Raw genomic sequence first — 15955 nt, 5'->3', positions numbered from 1 at the left:
CACTGTTGCCAGGCTGGAGTGCAGCAGTGCAATCTAAGCTTACTACCACCTCTGCCTCCCGGGTTCAAGTGATTCTCCTGCCTCAGCCCCCCGAATAGCTGAGACTACAGGGGCGCACCGCCACGCCCCGCTAATTTTTGTATTTTTGGTAGAGATGGGGTTTCACCGTGTTGGCCAGGATGGTCTTGATCTCCTGACCTCATGATCCGTCTGCCTCAGCCTCCCAAAGTGCTGGGATTACAGGTATAAGCCAGTGCGCCCAGCCTACCATGACAATATTTGACTGACAATATCTTACAATTTTGGAGATAAATTTTATAATTTTTATTAGCACATTTCACTCATTCCTTTATTTCTTTTCCTTTCTCTTCCTTGGTTTTGATCACAGTCAATTTGAGGGAAAAGTAAATTTACTGGAAAGGCTAACTGGAAATATTTTTTATTGTGGACTTTCTGAAATAAATTTAATTGTTAAATAAGGTCTGTGTCTCATGAACTTAAAATATTTTTATTTTCCAAAATAAATAATTAAATATCCTTTAGGGAATTTTTGTCCTGTAGAATTATCTAATTTGCAGGAATTTGTTTGTTGCAAAACTTCATTCACTCAGGGCTTGCATGGTGGCTCAGACTTGTAATCCCAGCACTTGGGGAGGCTGAGGCAGGTGGATCACTTGAGCTCAGGAGTTTGAGACCAGCCTGGGCAACTTAGTGGGAGCCTGTCTCTACAAAAAATTAAAAAATTACCTGGACGTGGTGGCACACTCCCAGCTGCTGTACTCCCAGCTACTCAGGAGCTGAGGCGGGAGGATCACTTGAGGCTGGGAGGTCGAGGCTGCAGTGAGCCGTGGTCATGCCACTGCACTCCAGCCTGGGTGACAGAGCAATACCTTGTCTCAAAATAACAAACAAACAAACAAAAAAATCAAAACCCAAAATTTAATTCATTAATTTGGTAAACACATTTTGAGTGCCTAGGCAGTATGGGTTTATGAAAATGTGTTAAGATATTATCCTTGCTGTGAAGGAGTATATAAATTTCCTTAGTGTATTACAAATTAGAATGTAGTGAAAGACTTAAGTTCTAATAAAGTCATAAAAGAAAATGCTTTGTGGATGATCTAGCACTTAGGGTAGGCTTAATGAGATTTCACCCAGGGAGCTGAATCGAGAAGTTGTTTCAGGCAGAGAAGATGGGATGGGGAGAATCACTGGTGGGTGATAGGACAAGATAATTAAATAATAATAACCCAAGCATACAGAACTGGGCCCTTGCAGTAAGATGTCTGAGAAAATATGAAGAAAATGGATGTTGTGAACCTGTCGGATTGGGGCATCTTTTTTTTTTTTTGAGATGGGGTCTCTCGCTGTCATTCAGAGTAGATTGCAGTGGTGCCATCTCTGCTCACTGCAACTTCTACCTCCTAAGCTTAAGCAATCCTCCCATCACAGCCTCCTGTGTAGCTGGGACTACAGGCATGCATCAGCATGCCTGGCTAATTTCTGTATTTTTCTGTAGAGATAGGGTTTTGCCATGTTGCCTAGGCTGGTCTTGAACTGTTGGCCTCAAGTAATGCACCCACCTCAGCCTTTCACAGGGCTGGGATTACAGACGTGAGCCATCGCACCTGGCCATATTGTTATATCTTAATGACCAATTAATTAGATCTTGGTAGAAACAAAAAGGTACAATGAAAAGTGATTTTTGGTTGGAATTTGGGAGCCTTAGCAGATACAGTGCAGTTACGAAGAACATGTTAACCTTATAAATTTGGTTTTGAAAAAGTTTTTCCTAAGCTTTTAAAGTAATATGTATGTGGAACTATGATGGAGAGTGAATAGTCAGAACTGTGGATGCAGTTTTGGCAGCCATTCCCTTAAAGATTATGATTTAAGTTATGGAGGTGGAAATGAAATTGATGAAACCTCTATGTCAGTATCTATCAAAATTTAAAATGCGCTTATACTTGGACTCAGCAATTTCATTTCTACGAATTTGTCCTGCAGACATACAGATGCACTACAGAATGATATATAGATAAATATACTCATTGCAGCATTGTAGTACTTTAAATGAGCATTCAGTAAGGAGTCTGCTTAAATAAAGTTATATTCATGCAGTGGAATCTCTGTATCCATCTAAAAGAATGATGAGACAGCTCACTATGGGCATTTATAGAAGTTTAAAAAAACTAGGTGCAGACAGAGTATAAAGCATACTTCTGTTGTATTAAAATAAAATTAGATCGTGAACATGTGTATATATGTTTGTCTATGCGTTGAGTATCTCTGAAATTATTCACTGGATATTAGTGCTTGTCTTTGGGAAAATCTACTGAGTGGGGATAAGACGGAGGAAGACTTTTCTTTTTTGTATTTTTCTGTATCTTTTGTGTTTTGTGCCACATATATGTATTATCTAATAGTTGAAAGTAGACAGACAAATGGAGGGATGAATGGATGACCAAGGGAAACAGTAAGATAAAACAGTCCACAGACAAAAACCTGGAAAAACACTCTTAAGTGTCTATTTTTTAAACAGTATTATGTATTCATGTCTGTAGTAACAGTTTTCACATTGTTTTACAATTACCTATTTACTTGTCTGTCTTTCCCACCAAAGTGTTGACTTCCTAAGAGGTGTGTTCACGGTATAACTCTAGCATCTTATTCACTACTTGCACATAGTCGGTGCTTGACAAATATTCACTGGATTATTTGAATGAATAAGTGAACAAACGGATGAACATTCCCTCAGGGATTAGGGATAAGAGAAGTTAGCTAAAAGTGGTACAATAGGAACTACTGCGGATTAGGAAGAAAAATAGAAAGTGCGTAGTATACAGTTTGTTTTGTTAAAAACGCTGAAAGTGTAAATTTAGGAGAGAATGTCTTTGTATTTATAAAATACATATGTATGAAGTCTTTGTGGAAGGCACTCTGGTAGATATCTAGGGCGTAGAAATCTGAATTAAACATAGATCTTGCCCTGAAAGACTTTATATCTACTGGAGAAAGATAGGGTACAAAAATAATACTGAGTATGAAATAATTATCACTTCTATCATAATAGATAGATTGTGGGACTTTGATGGAATGAAGGAAAGCTTCCTAGAGGGCACTACCTGGCACCTGCACTTCTTTTCTAAACCCAGAGTACTTTGAGATGAATTAATTGATGATTATTGAAAAAATTTTACACTAAAAGCAGATTTTCAGATTAGCCAGATGATTTTCTTTAGCATTAGTACTCCTACATTATTTTTCTTGTTCAGCATATCTTTTTTTTTCTTCAGAATTTCTCTTTTGGATTGGGCTATAGATAAGTACTATATTATTTAATATTTTGAAGCAAGTGAACTGATTCTCTAGGGTCTCACTCCATCACCCAGTCTGGAGTACAGTGGTGCGATCTCGGCTCACTGCAACTTCTGCCTCCTGGGCTCAAGCGATCCCCATGCCTCAGTCTCCTGGGTAGGTGGGATTATAGGTGTGTGCCACCACATCTGGCTGATTTTTGTATTTTTAGTAGAAACGGGGTTTGGCCATGTTGGCCAGGCTAGTCTTGAACTCCTGGCCTCAAGTGCCCACCTCAGCCTCCCTGTATGTGGTATATAGTTTTAACATGCATAGGTAATTACAGTGTTGGTACACACACACACAGAGAGAGAGAGACAGAGAAAATGAAAAATTATTTTTATTTAATAACTTTAGTAGGAAATAGAATTGTGTGTATTTAACCTCGCAATTTTTTATTTTTTTAGATTATTAGATGTATTTTAAAATAGTTATTTAGTTCTTGGAGAATAGTAGGGTTATTTCAATTCTTGATTTATCACGGCTGGGGAGGAAACCTATGCTTAATGTGTTTATCCTTGTGGCAACTTTTTAAATTTTGGTTTTGCTTTGGGTTCACCTTGCCATTTATTCTGCCCAGGGATGCCTTATAAAAATGCAGAAAACGACCAGGCCTGGTGGCTTACGCCTGTAATCCCAGCACTTTGGGAGGCTGAGGTGGGCAGATCAGGAGTGGTCAGGAGTTCGAGACCAGCCTGGCCAACATGATGAAACCCCATCTCTACTAAAAATACAAATAATTAGCCGGGTGTGGTGGTGGGTGCTTGTAATCCCAGCTCCTTGGGAGGCTGAGGCAGGAGAATTGCTTGAACCCAGGAGGCAGAGGGTACAGTGAGCCAAGATCATGCTACTGCATTCCAGCCTGGGTGACAGAGCAAGACTCTGTCTCAAAAAAAAAAAAAAAATGCAGATAACTTAGTTGCTATAGAAAGAGTATTAAACATAGTAGTTATATTTTTGAAATAGGATTGAAATAGAGAGGATTAAAGTAAGGGAAACAATAAGCACACATAAACACTTCACACTAGCACAATCCACACAAATACCACGACTTAGCCAGTGGGATAGTGTCTGTGTGGCATCTAAGGACTTGAGCCTGAGAATATTGGCCTTTTGTAAGCAAGCTCTGGTAAGTTCATAATACCCAAATGGCAGCACACTCAAATCTTTTTATATCAAGTTTTTGCCCTAAGATGAGCTGCTTTAGTCTATGCTCTAGAAAGTTTACCTGGAATTATAATTTGAGTTAGGGATTTAGCATGCTCTTGATTATGCTTGTGATTTTTATGTGTTTGTCAATATTAGTCACATGCCACGTAGCAATGTTGCAGTCAGTGATGGACAGCGCAGTGGTAGTCCCATAAGACTAGGCACAGGTTTGTAGCCTAGGAGCCATAGGCTATAATACCATATAGCCCAGGTGTGTAGTAGGCTATGTCATCTAGGTTTGTGTAAGTCACTCTGTGATGTTCACACAATGATGAAATTGCCTGTATTAGTTCTCACACTACAAAAAAATCTGCCCCAGACTGGGTAATTTATAAAGGAAAGAGTTTTAATTGATTCAAAGGTCCGCAGGGCTGGGGAGTCCTCAGGAAACTTATAATCATGGCGGAAGGGGAAGCAAACATGTCCTCCTTTACATGGTGACAGGAAGAAGTGCTGAGCAAAGGGGGAAAAGCTCCTTATAAAACCATTAAATCTTGTGAGAACTCGCTCACTATCATAGGAATAGTGTAGTGGTAACCACCCCCATGATTAAATTACCTCCTGCCAGGGCCCTCCCATGACATGGGGATTATGGGAGCTACAATTTAAGATGAGATTTGAGTGGGGACACAGCCAACCTATATCATTCTGCTCCTGGCCCCTCCCAAATCTTATATCCTCACATTTCAAAACACAATCATGCCTTTCCAACAGCCCCTTAAAGTCTTAATTCATTTCATCAATATCCCAGAAATCCAAGTTCAAAGTCTCATCTGAGACAAGGCAAGTCTCTTCTGACTATGAGCCTGTAAAGTCAAAAGCAAGTTAGTTACTTCCTAGATTCCATGGGGGTACAGGCATTGGGTAAATACACCCATTCCAGATTGGAGAAATTGGCCAGAACAAAGGAGCTACAGGTCCCATGCAAGTCAAATCCAACAGGGCAGTCATTAAACCTTGAAATTCCAAAATAATCTCCTTTAACTCCATGTCTCACATCCAGATCATGCTGCTACAGGAGGTGGGCTCCTGTGACCTTGAGCAGCACCACCCCTGTGGCTTCACAGGGTACAGCCCTCCTCCCAGCTACTTTCATGGGCTGGTGTTGAGTGTCTGTGGCTTTTCCAGGTGCGTGGTGCAAGCTGTCAGTAGATGACCATTCTGGGGTGTGGAGGACAGTGGCCCTCTTCTCAGAGCTCCACTAGGCAGGGCCCCAGTGGGGACTTTGTGTAGGGGCCCCAACACCACATTTCCTTTCTGTAGTGCCCTAGCAGAGGTTCTCCATGAGGACTCTGCTCCTGCAGCAGACTGGTCATCCAGTTGTTTCCACACATCCTCTGAAATCTAGGTGGAGGTTCCCAAACCTTAATTCTTGTCTTCTGCACACCAGCAGGACCAGCACCGCATGGAAGCTGCCAATGCTTGGGGCTTGCACCCTCTGAAGCAATGGCCTGAGCTGTACATTGGCCCCTTTTAGCCACAGTTGGGACTGAAGCAGTTGGGATGCAGGGCACCACACCCCAAGGCTGCACATGGGACAGTGCAGTAGGGGGGCCCTACTTTTGGGCCTTGGCCCTGGCCCACAAAACTATTTTTCCCTCCTAGGCCTCTGAGCCGATGATGGGAGGGGCTGCTGCAAAGGTCTCTGAAATGCCCTGAAGACATTTTCCCCTTTGTCTTGGTGATTAACATCTGGCTCCTTGTTACTTATGTAAACTTTTGCAGTGAGCTTGAATTTCGACCCCCAAAATGGGTTTTTCTTTTCTATTGTATTGTCAAGCTGCAAATTTTCCAAACTTCACTTCTCTGCATTCTCTTTAATGCTTTGCCACTTAGAAATTTCTTCCGCCAGATACCCCAAATCATTTCCTTCAAGTTCAAAGTTCCACAGATCTCTAGGGCAGGGGCAAAATGCCACCATTCTCTTTGGTAAAGCATAGCAAGAGTCACCTTTACTCCACTTAGCAGTAAGTTCCTCGTCTCCATCTGAGACCACCTCAGCCTGGACTTCATTGTCCATATCACTGTCAGCATTAAGCTATTCAACAAGTCTCTAGGAAGTTCCAAATTTTCTCACATTTTTCTGTCTTCTTTTGAGCCCTCCAGACTGTTCCAGCCTTGCCTGTTACCTGGTTAGTAAGCCGCTTTTACATTTTTGGGTATCTTTACAGCAGCACCACACTCTCCATGTTACCAACATACTGTATTAGTCTGTTCTCTGTTCTCATGCTGCTGTGAACTGCCCGAGACTGGGTAATTTATAAAGGAAAGAAGTTTAATTGACTCAGTTCTACAGGGCTGGAGAGGCCTTAGGAAACCCACAATCGTGGTGGAAGGGGAAGCTAACGTCCTTCTTCACATAGGAGCAGGAGAGAGAAGTGCTGAGCAAAGGTGGAAAAGCCCCTTATAAAACCATCAGATTTCATCAGAACTCACTCACTGTCAGCAGAACAGCATGGAGGTAACCAGTTCTGTGATTCAATTACCTTCCACTGGGTCCCTCCCACAACACATGGGGATTACGGAAACTGCAGTTCAAGGTGAGATGTAGGTGGAGACACAGCCAAACCGTGTCATTGCCTACCAGCAAATTTCTCAGGCCATGTTCCGGTTGTTCAGTGGTGCATGACTGTATTTAGAGCACTAAAACTTCTTGATGGAAGTGGATTGTGAGAGAATTGTTGGCTGTGAAAAATCAACCTTGTTACGGTCATGTTGGTACATAGTTGCATGTAATAATTTATGTGAATTCAAAGAAGTGGGCTCAGTAAGGTATAGCTGAGATAGACAAGTTGATTTAAATGATGTGATTATTCTGCTCTTCTTCTCGATGAGTATATTTACAGAGTGACCTTAGGATGAGAGATATAAATTTGCTATTCTTTACTCCTTGTTACTTCCTACTTTCCATGCATAGAGCTTCATGGAATATAAACTCTGGTGTTTTAAAATACAAAGCTTTCATAAAATGTCATTGAGTGCATTGTAACTGCAGGTGTTCATTTAGAGAAACTATATTCTGGCCAGGCCTGGTGGCTCATGCCTGTAATTCTGGTGCTTTGGGCAGCTGAGACAGGAGGATTCCTTGGGGCCAGGAGTTTGAGACCAGCCTGGCCAACATAGTGAGATCCCATGTCAAAAAAAAAAAAACCATGCATGGTGATGTGTGCCTGTAGTCCTAGTAAATTAATCAGGAAAGCTGAGGTGGGAAGTTCACTTGAGCCCAGGAACTCAGGGTTATAGGGAGCCATGGTTGTATTACCGCACTCCAGTGTGGGCAACAGAGTGAGACTCTGTCTCAAAAGAAAAGAAAAAAGACTGTATTATTGTACCAAAGACAGAAAACCATCCTGGGTTTACCTATGTCAAGAGATGACAGTATGTCGGTCTCCAGTGTAATACCGTTCTAAGGAATGTTTGGGAATGATTTGATTATTTTTGATACTTTATGATTAACTTTATAATCTAGTACATTATAGTTCATTCATCTATTAAATATTTAATGATCAACTTCTGTGGGCTACACCTCAAAGATTCATAAGTAAGGAAAACCTAGTATTTTCCTTTGATGAGTGACTAACTGGGGAGATAGACGAGAAAATACTTGTATACACTACAGTGACATGATTGCTCTGATAATACAGGTTACTGTGCATGGAGAAAATGTGCACTTTGATGAATCTCAAGGAGCAGAGGAAAGGAAGGCAAAGGGTGCCAGAGTAGGAAACTCTTCTTAAAAAGTGGTTGCTAAGCTAAGACGTAAGAATAACTACACGTTACATCACTAAGGTTGGGAAGGAGAGCATTCCTACACAGGTAAAATGGCATGTGTAGAGTACACAGGAGCAGACAGGTTCCCCCACTCCCTGAATACAGCACAGTATGGATAATGCGTAGAGTTCTGCAGAGGAAAGCCAGAGAGTCTGCACAGGTAATCAGAATCACATTAAGACAGATCTTCACTGTCAAGTCATGTAGATGAAGGCAGTGGAGCATCATGGAAGAATTTCTTTGGGGAAATGTTTAGAAAGAATACTTAGCAGTATAAAGCTTCAAGTAGAGAGGACAAAAGTGGAAGCAAGGAAAATACTTGGGAGACTGCTGTAGTTAGAAGGTTTTCAGTAATTCAATTATAAAAATGATAAGGTCGTCGGACGCGGTGGCTCATGCCTGTAATCCCAGCACTTTGGGAGGCGGAGGTGGATGTATCACCTGAGGTCAGGAGTTCGAGACCAGCCTGACCAACATGGAGAAACCCCGTCTCGACTAAAAATACAAAATTAGCCAGGCCTGGTGGTGCATGCCTATAATCCCAGCTACTCAGGAGGCTGAGGCAGGAGAATTGCTTGAACCTGGGAGGCGGAGGTTGCGATGAGCCCAGATTGTGCCATTGCACTCCAGCCTGGGCAATAGGAGCAAAACTCCATCTCAGAAAAAATAATAATAATAAAATAAAAGATAAAGTTATTAATTGAGGCAGTGTTAGAAGGAATCAAATTCTAGTAATATTTAGGTGTTAGAATCACCAGGATTTAATGAATAAATACACAGAGAAGTATCATACGATTTCCTGTTTGCTGCTTGGGGAATTGTGGATATTGGAGTATTTATAAAAATAGAGAATGCAGGAAGAAGAATGAGTTATGCAGATCCTGCTATATTTGAAGCACCTAGTGTGGCAACCAAGGAGTGGGGAGAGTTAAGTCAGAGGTACAAGTAGGCATCATGAGCAATGCTAAAACCCAGGAAGTGAGGAAATATCCAATGTGAGGAAAGTATGTACAGTTAGAACATCAGTGGCCAAGAATGGTGTCTGGAAATGCCAGAGTAAGACTCGCTATGGACATAGCTGTAGATGCAGTGAGACTTTAGTCCACAGGTGCAGATGCAGAGAGAAGCCTAAGGAGGATCCTGGGCAGGTGGAGCCAGACAAGAGAAGCCTTAGAAGTTAAGGAGAGATTAGGTACAACAGAGTATATTAAATCCTGTACGATGATAACTGAGAATTGTCCATTGGATTTGACATCTAATAGTTCCTCGGGAGACTACCAGGGATTCTTCCTTTTCTCGGTTGGTACAAGGTATGCACCTTGGCTGTAGTACAGAATATACAAGGGTTGGTTTGGAGTCCAGTAGAACAAGGTTGTAAGAGTGAGTTCAGTGCAATTTCGGTGGGGGCATTTGTAGAACTGATTGTAAGAGCTATCTAGTAATATGACCAATCATACTGCTAATATATCCAAGCAGCTCTCTTTTTATTCCTTAAATGTTACTAAATTTACATGGGAAACAGAAAAATATCCTGGGAGAATAAAGTAGACAAAACTGACTAAGGAGGTGTTTTTGTTTCCTTTGGTTTAGGAAGTCTCTACCTAGGACTTGTTTCCAAAATCTTCCTCATAGCTTCATTTATTTCAGGCTCATTTGTTGGACCTCTGCAGATCTCTCTCAAGTCTGAAATTTCCTGAAGTTAAAGATTCATTAGGGGAGTAAAGGAAAATAATTGTGTAGAAATGCTATTCATCTGATAAATTCTTCACATTCCTCTATTTTCTTTATGTAGGTTGTAATGAGGCCAACAGTTTCAGTTGTGTGCTACTATTTTTGTCCATACTTAGTTCGTTGTAAACTCTATATTAATTTCTTTGAAAATGTGTATTTGATTTTTTTGCAATGTGGCTTTCAGTTTCATGCCTTTCTTGAGATTCTCATGGTTATTCAGATTTCTCATTTGGCTGCCATTTTGTTATCAGTGAACCAAAATTATCTCATTTTAAATTCACATAAGACAAAAGCACCAGTTCTCCTTACTAATTTACGGAGGTGTGATCTGGCTGATTTTTAAATTAATTTAATTATCATTTCATATTCATAGTGATGATTTTTAAAATTTTACGTAGTTTTCAGGTATATAAACATCTTTATTGTCAGGTGTCTGACAAGCTAATTTCTTTGCCAACTATGTTAGTTATTAATATATTATGTAGGTTATATCAGAATCCTGTCTTTCATGCAATGCTTTTTCAAAATTCCCAAGTCAAGAAGGAAGGATGCATTACAATATTTACCTTAGCATCTAAATTAGGGCAATATAAAGTTGGGAAGCATTTTTAGTATACAATTTTATAATTCCAAAGATATTTTAAAAGAATGAATTGTTAAACCAGTATCTCACTGCATTAAATGTAATTGAATGCATTGAATATAGTTCTTAGGAGACGTGAAAAGCCTGAACATGTAACATGCTTGCTTACAAATCTAAAATCTCAGATCAAGTGCTGAAACTGCAGGGGCCTACCAGGCATCTATCTATTTACATGATTCCTTTCCATGTGATTATGGCAGAGCATGGCCATTTCAGGGTAGTCAGACTTCTTATACAAAGGCTGGCTTACCACAGAGTGGGTATTTCAAGGTAGGGAAAACAGAAGAAGCTACATATGTATAATTGGAATCCTTGAGGAGGAAAAACAGGACAGTGACACAAAACAGTATTTAAATATGAAAAACTATAATCTAAAAACATAGGCTTTTGTGTTCTCCATTTTTCACTTAGCATACTTTTAAAATTTATAGATACTATTCCATGTATCAGTGGTTTGTTTCTTTTTATGGCTTTGCTCCATTGTGTGATATACAGTCGTATGTTTACATAGTTGCCACTGGATAGATGTTTGGGTTCTTTGCAGTTTGGGCCTATTAGAATAAAAGCTCGTGAATGTTCCAGTACAAATCTGTGTGAATATATATTTTTAATCTTCTTGGGTAAATACATAGAAATGCAATTTCTGTGTCATTTGTTATGATCAACTTCATTAAAAACTGCAGACTCTTTTCAAAATCAGCCGTACCATTTTGCGTTCCCAGGATGTTACTTGACAACATCACCACACTTGGCATGATAGTCTTTTAAAATTTTACTCGTTCTGGTGGATGTATAGTGGTATTTTGTAGCTTCAATTTGAATTTTTCAAATAACTGATGGTATTGAACTTCTTTTCTTGTTCTAATTTGCCATTTAAACATCATCTTTTTTGAAGTATCTGTTAAAATCTTTGGTCTATTTTAAAAATTAGGTTGTTGTCTTAATATTGAGTTGTCAGATTTCTTTATTTCATATAAGTGCTTCATCATATATATGTTTTATAAATATTTTCTCCCATTTTATAGTTTATCTTTTCATAGTGGGAAATTTTTCCAAAATATATTTTTGTTGTAATCTATTGTAATCAGCATTTTAATGCATAGTTTGCATTCAGTAAAATTAATCAATTTTGACTGTACAATTTAGTGAGTTTTGACAGCTGTATAAAGCAGTTTCCCATCACCACAATCATGATCTAGAATGTTTCTATCACAACAGAGCCTTGCATGTCTCTTTATTGTCAATGCTCTCCCATCACTCTCACCCTGAAAATCACTGATAGGCTTTCCAACCAGTATGAAGGGCAGACCTTTAAATTAGAGGAAACACAATTTGTTATTTTCTCGTATGATTTATACATTTTATTTTTAAAACATCTTTTTCTAACTCAAGTTTGTTAAGATTTTTTTCTAAAGTCAAAGCTAGACCTGTTGGGTGGCGGCAGGACGGGGAGATTTTCTTTTATGCTTTCTTCTAGAAGTGTTAATAGTTTTAACACTTGCATTTAGGTCTATGGTCCACTTCAAGGTAATTTTAATGTATACTGCTATATAAGGGTCATGTTTCATTTGTTTCTTGCAAAGTGATATCTAATTGTTCCAGCATATTTGTTGAAAAGACTGTCTTTCTCCCATTGAATGATTGGGTACGCTTGTCAAAAATCAATCATATATGTGTGGGTTGATTTCTGGACTCTGCATTCTGTTGTATTGGTCTATATATTTATCCTGAAACCTATACCACACTGTCTTCACTATGCCACACACTTACTTTAGAATAAGTGTTACAATCAGGCAGCTAGAATCTTTCAATTTTGTTATTCTTTTTTAAAATTGGTTTTGCTATCCAATTTCCTTTGCATTTCCACATAAATTATAGAATAAGCTTGTTGAATTCTACATGAAAGCCTACAGCATTTTAATTGTGATTGTGTTAAATCTGTTGATCAATTTGGGGAGAATTGACAGTTTCACAGTATTGTCTTCTGATTCATAAATATGGCATATGTTTTCCCATTATTTAAGTCTTTAATTTCTTTCAACAATATTATGTAGTTTTTAGTGTACGGGTCTTGAAAATTTTTAAAATTTATCCTTAGGGATACTTTATAATTATTTTATGTTTTTATGTTATAAACGGTTTATCAGTCATTGTTAAAAATTTCAACTTGTAATTGATTCTTGCTAATATATAGACATACAGTTGATATTTACTTTTTAGCCATTCTAATATTAGTTTTAGTAGTCTTTTGTTGTAAATATATTGGATTTCTCTATGTAGATGATCATGTCAGGTGAGAACAAAGACAGTTTTACTCTTACTTTCTAATATGCGTACATTTCCTTACCTTATTAAGCTATCCAGGACCTTTAGAACAGTATTAAAGAGCAGGATGAGAGCAAACATCCTTGCTTTATACTTAATTTTAGGGCAAAAGCATTCATACTGTCACCATTAACCATGATGTTAGCTGTAGTTTTTGTAGATGCTCTTTATTAAGTTGAAGAATTTCTATTCGTAATTCGATGAGTTTAAGTAATCTTAGTTTGATTAGCTCTGCTTCTTCTGTTCTTATGGTGGTAGCTTTAGGGTTCAGAATATGTATCTTTTCTCATCACAATAGACTTTCAAACAATATGCTGTCACTTTACTTGTACTGTAAGAACCTTATAATAGCATATGTCTATTTTCTTACCTTCTATCTGAACCTTAAAAGGCATACATCTGTTTCCCTGCCTTCTTTTGTGCGGCTGTTCTCAGACATTTTACTTCTATGTATTTTTTAACCTTTACAATACACTGCTTTTGCTTTAAGCAATTATCTTTAAAATAATTTATAATATGAAAAAATGTTTTATATTCATAAAGTAGTCATTTTAAGCGCTCTGTCTTCCTTTGTGTAAGTATACATTTTCATCTACTACATTTTCCTTTGGCATAAAAGCTTCCTTTAGCATTTGTTTTTGTAGTGCAGGTCTGATAGCCATAACTTTTGTTAGTTTTTTGTGTGTGTGAAAAAATCTACATTTTGTCTTGAGATGTCTCCCTTTCTTTAAAACAGTTCTACTGAGTGTAATAACAAATTATAAATAATTTTCTCCTAAAGTGTACAGTTTGATAACTTTTGACCCTTGAAATCATCACCACAATAAAAATAATGAACATCCCCACAAATGTTCTCCTATACAGGAGATTTTAGGAGGAAAGGTGCATTTGAACTAAATCTTGAAGGACAGATATGTTCTCCAAATAAGGTTAGTTCATTTACTCAAAAGTATGTATTAAATGCTTACTGTGTCTGAGTCATAGAGTTTGCTAAGATGAATAAAACAGTCATGATTTCTAGAAGGAGATGCATACTATAAAATAATAAAACAAAATAAACCCAATAAATACAATGGCAACAGAGTTCTGTAGTATGAGAGAGAATAATGGAGAACCTACTATAAATTCAGTTATCTCTTTGAGGAATTAGTATTAGATTGACATTTGAAGGGTATGTGGGAAGGAACTTCCTGTGCCCTGATGAGAAAAGCCTGTTGAGAATGAGACTTTAGCGCATGGCTATACATGTAGTCATCTTTCTGCAAGGATGGGTTGAATACCTGTCCACTTCTAAATCGTGGGAGTTCAGCTGCACTCTAGTGCAGTTCCTGTTAGGCTATTATGAGAGCGAGTTATGGAGAAAATTTCTTCCTAATAGAATGATGAAATACGCTTGTATATTTAGTAGTTTGAGTTAATGCATTTACATTACTGTATTCCTATAGCATCGCTAAGCTTAACAATAAAAAAAAACTATGTAGTCTTTGCCTTTATAAAGGAACTTAACTTGAGAAAGGTAAGCTCCCTATTTTAGCAGCAAATAACTCATTTCCTTTTTGAACAAAGACAAGATTATTCAACTATTATATATGTTTTTTAACACTTCTAATGAAAATATTTTACCTCAAAAACCTTAAGGATGATTTTTCTTATAATTTTTTGAGAAGTATTTCTGAATTTAATTTTAGTTTTTGCAATACATATTTCTGAAGAATATAATGTGTCATATACTAGGCATGGTGCTGAAGATGCAAAGATACAGTATACTGTTACAATTTTCTCATTTTTCTATGCCTTTGCCAAGAAAAAAATAGAGTATTAAATTTATAATAAGCATAAGTCAGTACATTAATTATTAGTACATTTATTTGAAATCTTTGAATAATTTTTTTCTATTACAAAAGTGATAATGTACGTTCATTACAGAGAACTTCAAAAAGTCAAAAAGATTATTTTAATTCTGTCAAAAAAGTACTTATTGAATGCTGCTGTCCTCGAGGCAGGCACTGTGCTATGTGCTTAGTATACTATATGAGAAAGACAGATGATCTCTGCATTTAAGAAGGGCATAGGCCAGGCCCAGTGGCTCATGCCCAGCCCTTTGGGAGGCCAAGGCAGGAGGATCACTTGAACCCAAGAGTTCAAGACCAGCGTGAGCAACATAGGGAGACCCTATATCTACCAAAATAGTTAAAAATTAGCCCGGTGTGGTAGCTAGTGCCTGTGCTCCCAGCTGCTCGAGAGACTGAGGTGGAAAGATTGAGCCCAAGAGGTTGAGGCTGCAGTGAGCCATCATTATGCCACTGCACTTCAGCCTTGGCAACAGAGTGAGACCCTGTCACAAAAAAAAAAAAAAAAAAAGCATAGTATTCTGGGGAATGGATACTAAGTAATTACAAGTAATTGTTGAGGTATAAAACAGAAGATGAAAACCACTGTACATCTTACCATCTAGAAATAATTGCTAATACCATGTTAATATATTTCTTCTTTTTATACTGTATAAATATTTTCACTTTTATCATTTTAAAATATATACTTGTTGCCTACTAATTATTTAGATGTGCTTTAATTTATTAAAACCTTACCAAATCATTGAACATCTAGGTTGTTTTCATTTTTTAGTCAACTTAAGTATACTTTACATATGATGAAATGAACTCATTTTAAGTATATGATTAGATTACTTCTGAAAAACATATATATGCATGTAGCCCCCATCACAGTAAAAATATAGAACATTCTCATTGCCTCAAAATGTTCTGCCATGCCTCTTTGCAGTCAGTCTTTCCTGTACCCAGAGCACGTCCACACATGGCCCTAGGTAACCATTGATCTGCTTTCAGACGCTACAGATTTGATTCATCTTTTAAAAAATGTCACAGAAATGAACTCACACAATATATACTCTCTTGTATC

The 15955-nt window shown here is 38.0% G+C and overlaps 1 protein-coding gene across 3 annotated transcripts in view; it reads left to right on the top strand.

Moving 5' to 3' along the window:
- Window positions 1-15955, top strand: part of AKT3 (v-akt murine thymoma viral oncogene homolog 3) — a 362354-nt gene that overhangs the window by 233356 nt on the left and 113043 nt on the right. The gene's annotated exons all lie outside the window — the stretch shown is intronic.

This window comes from Colobus angolensis, unplaced genomic scaffold (assembly GCF_000951035.1).
Source record: "Colobus angolensis palliatus isolate OR3802 unplaced genomic scaffold, Cang.pa_1.0 Scaffold40, whole genome shotgun sequence".
Taxonomy (NCBI): Eukaryota; Metazoa; Chordata; class Mammalia; order Primates; family Cercopithecidae; genus Colobus; species Colobus angolensis.
Note: the sequence above shows the minus strand (reverse complement) of the source record. Positions and strands in the feature narration are given on the sequence as shown.